Here is a 6,949-nt window from a genome sequence, read left to right on the forward strand (position 1 = left end):
GATCAGACTCTGTGTTGAAGTGAATCTGTCCTGATTCAGATCAAACTCTGTGTTGAAGTGAATCTGTCCTGATTCAGATCAAACTCTGTGTTGAAGTGAATCTGTCCTGATTCAGATCAAACTCTGTGTTGAAGTGAATCAGTCCTGATTCAGACCAAACTCTGTGTTGAAGTGAATCTGTCCTGATTCAGATCAAACTCTGTGTTGAAGTGAATCTGTCCTGATTCAGATCAAACTCTGTGTTGAAGTGAATCTGTCCTGATTCAGATCAAACTGTGTTGAAGCGAATCTGTCCTGATTCAGATCAAACTCTGTGTTGAAGTGAATCTGTCCTGATTCAGATCAGACTCTGTGTTGAAGTGAATCTGTCCTGATTCAGATCAAACTCTGTGTTGAAGTGAATCTGTCCTGATTCAGATCAAACTCTGTGTTGAAGTGAATCTGTCCTGATTCAGATCAAACTCTGTGTTGAAGTGAATCTGTCCTGATTCAGATCAAACTCTGTGTTGAAGTGAATCTGTCCTGATTCAGATCAAACTCTGTGTTGAAGTGAATCTGTCCTGATTCAGATCAAACTCTGTGTTGAAGTGAATCAGTCCTGATTCAGATCAAACTCTGTGTTGAAGTGAATCAGTCCTGATTCAGATCAAACTCTGTGTTGAAGTGAATCTGTCCTGATTCAGATCAAACTCTGTGTTGAAGTGAATCTGTCCTGATTCAGATCAAACTCTGTGTTGAAGTGAATCTGTCCTGATTCAGATCAAACTCTGTGTTGAAGTGAATCTGTCCTGATTCAGATCAAACTCTGTGTTGAAGTGAATCTGTCCTGATTCAGATCAAACTATGTGTTGGAGAGAATCTTCTGTAAGTGAATTATGATGATTGTGAATGTGTTTTTCAGTGAGGAATGAAACTGCAGCGACTCTAAACTCAGGTGAGTTTCAGCTGATAATCGTGTGTCTAATTCACTAATAAAGCACTGATTCAGCTCTGATTCAGACTAAACCCAGTTTGAATGTGAACAGGCCTTTGTTTTCTGTCATATTGTCTGATATTTGTGATCATTGTGTGTTTTAAAGATGTTTTGGATGAAGTGACTCCGTCTCTCCAGCTCTCAGGTCAAACATCAAGAGTTTTAAACCCTTTAAATTCTAATATTGATTCATCATTGTTAGTGATCATCTGATTTCATTGGTTTATTATTGGAGTGGATCAGATGATTGTGTTGTGTTGTTGTTTGTGTCGATCAGATCTGATTTTATATCATATGGCTTGTTTAGATAATTTGTGGTGGATTTTGGCTCTTTTCTTCATCATGGTTGTTCTGATGTGTTTCGTGCTGCGTAAGAGGATGTTCAGGTGAGTCTGATCTCAGATCAGTCAGTAATTCTCAAGAAGCTCATGTCATCAATCACATTTAGCTTAATTTCAGCCTCAGTCATCCGTTCGCAGGATCTTCACCATCTAAAGCTGTCTGATAATATGTAATAATCAGATTCAATTTGTTCACAGATGTTTTCAGAGGGAAATGCATTAGGATGATCCAGAAATCAAGTGAGTGAATCCTAACAAACAGTAGAGGGTGCTGTAGACACAGATCAAATGTGCAGAACTGTTGTTGATCTTAAAGTGAGGGAAATAAAGGCTGAATCACATGATCATTTCAGAAGTGAAACAGACAGAAGATATTCTCTGACTGAAGCTTGATCTGCTGAAACTGCATGTGTTTCTCTCAGGGATCCTGAAGCTGGATTCAACTGAAGGTCAGATCTGATGAGCCTCATTCACTGCAGTTCAACGGCTTTGTGTCCAGAGGATGATCTTCATCATCATCATGGTTCATTTACTCAAACTCAGGGATTTTTGTTTCATTCTGAACTCCTCAACACTTATTTTCATTCCTGCATCTGTTCTCTGTTTTATTAATGCATTACATTCTTAAAGACTCGATCTGAAACCCTGCTGTGTTTCTGCTGATCTCACCTGAACTCTGTTTTTAAATGCTGGATTCATCACGTCATCTTTATCAGATGCTCTTCAGGTATTTAATGTTGTTTATGTGCAGACTAATTCACTAAACACTTCCAGCTCTTTAACCTTCATTTGAATTGTAATGTGAAAATAATAATAAATGCATGCCTTCTCCTCTGTCTCCATATTTCTTCACATTCACACTGTTTTAAAGAATATAATCTTTTTTTAGCACCAAATCTTCATTCAAACTCTCACAGTTGACATTTCATCTTCTGCTTCTGTGCAGCGCATGTGTGGAGTATCAGAACAATAAAGCCAAAATCAACAAAAACACTGACCCACGGTTTCACAGACAAGGCTGAATCTAGTCCCAGACTGAAATGCTGATGTTTTGTCTCAAGATTCACACCAGTAATGTTTTTCTTCTTCTAAGGCATGTTTATGAAAGGTGTCCTAATTGAACGAAGGCCTAATCCTGGATTAATCTAAATCCTGTCTGTGAAACCGGGCCTAAGACATGATCATCATGTCTGGAAACGCAGGTCCAGGTGTGGAAATATGAATGTATTACTCATTATTTAATATGGCAAAAGTGTTTTTGTTGGATCACAGCTGATTCAGTTTGTTTAATAACCAGGTTAAACAGCTGAACTTTAGTCTATTTATCTACATGTGTTCCTGATATCAAAGATTAGTTTCATTGTTCTGTTAACATGACTTTTATGATTATGAAAAATAGCATTACACCTCGTTCCAAATTATTATTTAAGTGACATATCAGTAAGATTTCAGTAGAATAAACATTCAGATTTTAGTTTTTCTAAGAAAGTGTTTGTTTGTTTATGTATCCATGTCTTTTTAGATAACTGGTATCAATCTCAGACAAAATAATTTGCCAGGTCTATGGAAACCCTATTGAGAGGTTGTTCCACATTATTAAGCAAGTCTCAGTTCTCATGCAATATGAGGAGGAAGAAAGATCTTTCTGAAGATGAAAAGCATGAAATGGTGCAATGTTGTGCAAAAGGCATGAAAACAACTAATATTGTGTGAAACTGAATGGAGATTATCGAATTATCATAAGATTTGTGAGTGATTTAGAGCACAGCAGAACTCGGTCAGATAAAGGTTGATAAAGGTTTATTAAGGAAATTTCCTGTCAAAAAAAAATAATAATTGTATTAAAAGGGCAGCTATAAAAAAAAAAAAAAAAAAAAAAATGGCCAGCAGCAAACAGGTATTTTCAGGCTGACAGTTGTGCGTAAAGATGCATTTTAGACACCACTAACCAAACCTCACAAAGAGAAACATTTGGGCAGAGAGGCATTTGGGTTGGTTATATAATTCATACTGGCAAGCAGCCTTTGGAATATCGTCATTGGCAGCTGCCAAGCCACTCCCTAGCAACCAAATAGAGTAGCCTAGCAACTGTTTAACTTGCTATCTATATCTATACCTATATCTCTGCATCAGAACATCCTATAGACATGGGGGTCGATGAGTCTTTTGATGCTAGCAAAGAGGACATTGAACATGCTAATAGTGACTAGCTAGGTTCTAAAGCATGTTAAAAATGCTAAATATTATTAACATGACAAAACAAGTAAAAATGTGCTTGCATAATGCTAACATGTTAAATCATGCTAGATTTGCCTAGCTATGTGCTATAACGTGCTAAGAACATGCTTTAAACCCTATAATAACCATCTGTGACAACTAGCATCTGCCTAGCAATACCCTTTCAACCACCCAGAACATCCAATCAACCGCTTAGCTACTTTTTAGCAAGACCCTCACAACCACTCAGACCACCCTAGCAACCGCCCAGGACATCCTAACTACTGCCTAGAGACACCCGAGCAACCGAGTGCCAAGTTTTTGTAGGAACTATGGACGAACCAGACAAATGAATCATTCAGATGATTCTTTCAAACATAATTCTAATTCAGAATCAAGGTTCCGACTCCAGCTTGTCTACTGAGAGAACCAATACTGATTAATTTTACGACACCCCATGCCTCCTGACAGCAGGAGAAGTGACAAACCAAATGGTCACCCAGGAAGATAAATAGTCTTTGATCTTCAGATCAGAAGAAACAGAGAAAACAATGCAGGCCCCATTTGTTTCCCTACAGGACCTAACTTCACAGAAAACTCAACAGAGACTGTTATACAACTAAAACTGCATCAAAATTGTTCCAAACAATTTTAAATGGACTTATCAAACATCTTTTAACTACATACATTTTACATTATGTGTTCACAAATAGTTATGCTTTAAAACACTCAACAATTCATGTAAATGTGCTCATTTTTGACTGAATGACTGAAAGTATGCTTTATTTGGACTTAATTTGTCTCTTTCACCCTTTCCTATATCCTGACTTGAATGAAATCTGTTTAAAATGTATTGTATTCCATTTAATAGAAATTATGTTAAAATGGCACTCTGCTAAAGCAGAGACAGACCAGGATGTAACACCCATGTTTTATTGGGGGCAGAGGAAGGCCCTCTTGAAACAGGACAATATCTGATTGGCCAAGACTCCTCTGAGGTGTGAAAACAACTAAGTTTAAAGAGTCAAACAGAGAAGTTTTTGATATATGTTGATGTATTGTTGTTAAGTTAGGACTATTCAAGAAAACAACACAGAAGAAAGAACCGGTCAGCCATGACCAGAGTAAGCAGAACCATGGAGTAACAAGAAGAAAAGACAAGCCGCTCATTCAAGCCATTCATTTTTCACTCACTTTTCTTTTCTTTGCTTTTACTTAATTTTCTTTTCCGTTGAAAGTCTCGTGTTCTAAGTATTACCGCAAAGTTCAACCAATGACTTTTGCTGCGTCAACTCCAACGACAAAGAGACTTCCTCTCAGTTGTTCCACACGGACCAAAACGAACATGGACCGACAAATCATCGACCCTTCTCTGCCCGACGAGGGAAACTCACATTTAAAGTCGACGCAAGCAAGTACCTCCAGATGAAAACTGAACTGGTGCATTTAAATTAATGATTCATGGTTCGTTCAGGTCAGATCTTTCAAAGTGAATAATTTGCTAGGAATCATCATATATCTCTCTCTCTCTCTCTCTCCCCTAAAACTCTTTCTCTCTCACTTCCTGTCTTACTGTAACGTGTATGAATGAATGTGTGTATGTGCGTGTGTTTGTGTTAGATTAGTTTGTGTTAGAATAAATAAAATCTCTTGTAGATTTTAAAAGGAAAGTGTCTTGTATTATGTGCTTCTATGATTTAATGTCTTAAACTGTCGATCTGAAGTTACCGTGCTCTAATCAGTGTTTTCACGATTGTTGGATATTTATATCCGTCAGAAGAGCTTACGGCTCGAGCAAATGAACGCTGGACGAATCAGTTGCTCGGTCGTAAACTTACAACTCTTTATAATTCCCTGATAAATTATTTAATTTGAGCTAATCTTACTTCCTAGGGTGTGTTTGCCCTACATTTTCTTCAGAAAATTCATAATGTTTCTACATTTTCTTCAGAAAATGTACATGTCTAACCGACAACATCAATCATTTAAGTTCTATAAACATGTACTTGTACACTAGCACTAGGACAAATGGTGATAAACAGGTGAAACTCTAGTACTGCACTGGTTACTCATCACCCACACGGCACAATATAGTGATCAAACACAAGTCATTTTATACGGTGGAAGTGTCAGCTCAGTTTCTTCTAGCTCAGCACAGAGTAATGATGTTCACACATGTGGCCTGCGCTCAAGTGGACTGGGCTGAAGCCAAACTAAACAAAGAGCCCAGCGTTCATTATAGTACGTCTCATTTGTGTGTTTTTATGGTACATAACAAATGGATAAATGTGTAACTTAGACTCTGCTAGAAACAAAACACTAGGACTAAAAGAAGGAAGTGGGGCACATGTGTTTGTGTTTCAGTGAAATGAAAACATTGCAGAACCTCGGCTCAAATGTGTGGGATGAGATCAGTCACTCCTCTCTCTGGTCAGCTTCAGTTGCAGCTCAGAGTTTCAAGCCTCTGGTGCCTCAAGCTACTGCCTGTTGTCATTGTCTGCTGCAACCCCATCCACTTCCTTGGTTCTCCAGCCTAGCTTTGCCTGGGTCTGATCTCACCTGTCTTACCATCATCATCCTCTGTTAGACTGCTGTGTCTTGTTAGTTGCTGTGCAGCCTTGTCTGGTACCTCTTTTTAAGTAAAATTGATTTGATATAATACTGCTAGTTATGACCGATGCTGTTGGTGTATTATAGAGTGTTTTAATGCAGCTGATGATATGATTTAAAAGTCCTCTCAAGTCAAATCTTTTTCATTTATATAGCGCTTTTCACAATACATATTGGCTGCTTAAATGACACCTTTCCTACTGAAAACTGAATACCTTTAATGCATTCTAATGATTTATTAACAACAGTCGTGAGGAGCAGGTTCAGATAATTAACCTAATTAGCACAGGTGGAGGAATAAATACTCTGGGTTTGGGCCAGTATTCCGAGCTCAGATCCCTCCTCCCGGACAGCACACCAAATACTCATAACTTTTATTCTATTGAATTATATGTACATGTGAACTTGTGAAATGCATTTAAAACCAAATTGAGTGCAGTGGAAAAACAAGGACCATTCTACCCCATCAAAGGCCTTTTCTGCATTTACATATACAGTTATAAATGGTGGTTTGTGTGTTGGATGAATTGTTATAGAAATCAACTATATTTATTAACCTTCTAGTCTTTTCTGAGGAGAGTCAAGTCACCTTTATTTATACAGCGATTTTTACAATGCAGATTGTGTCAAAGCAGCTTTACAGATATACTAAACAACTGCTATAAAATATTACAAGAAGTTTTATGCCTTTTTATAAATTAATTATGCTTCCTGAATCTTCCCATGAATGAGGTTCACTAATCTTTAAATTTTTTTAAAAAAACATTACAGACAAATCCCATGTTTCTGTAGAGAGAGCTATTACATA

General features: G+C 37.5%; 1 long non-coding RNA gene across 1 annotated transcript; it reads left to right on the forward strand.

Annotated features, from left to right (window-relative positions):
* The first annotated feature begins 1,083 nt into the window (after positions 1 to 1,083).
* On the forward strand, positions 1,084 to 1,858 carry LOC137016960 (uncharacterized). The gene is made up of 4 exons (XR_010894522.1): positions 1,084 to 1,118; positions 1,281 to 1,359; positions 1,513 to 1,554; positions 1,737 to 1,858. It is a non-coding gene; the product is annotated as an uncharacterized lncRNA (long non-coding RNA).
* The last annotated feature ends 5,091 nt before the right edge of the window (positions 1,859 to 6,949 follow it).

The sequence above is a fragment of the Chanodichthys erythropterus genome, chromosome 3 (genome assembly GCF_024489055.1).
Source record: "Chanodichthys erythropterus isolate Z2021 chromosome 3, ASM2448905v1, whole genome shotgun sequence".
NCBI classification, from domain to species: domain Eukaryota; kingdom Metazoa; phylum Chordata; class Actinopteri; order Cypriniformes; family Xenocyprididae; genus Chanodichthys; species Chanodichthys erythropterus.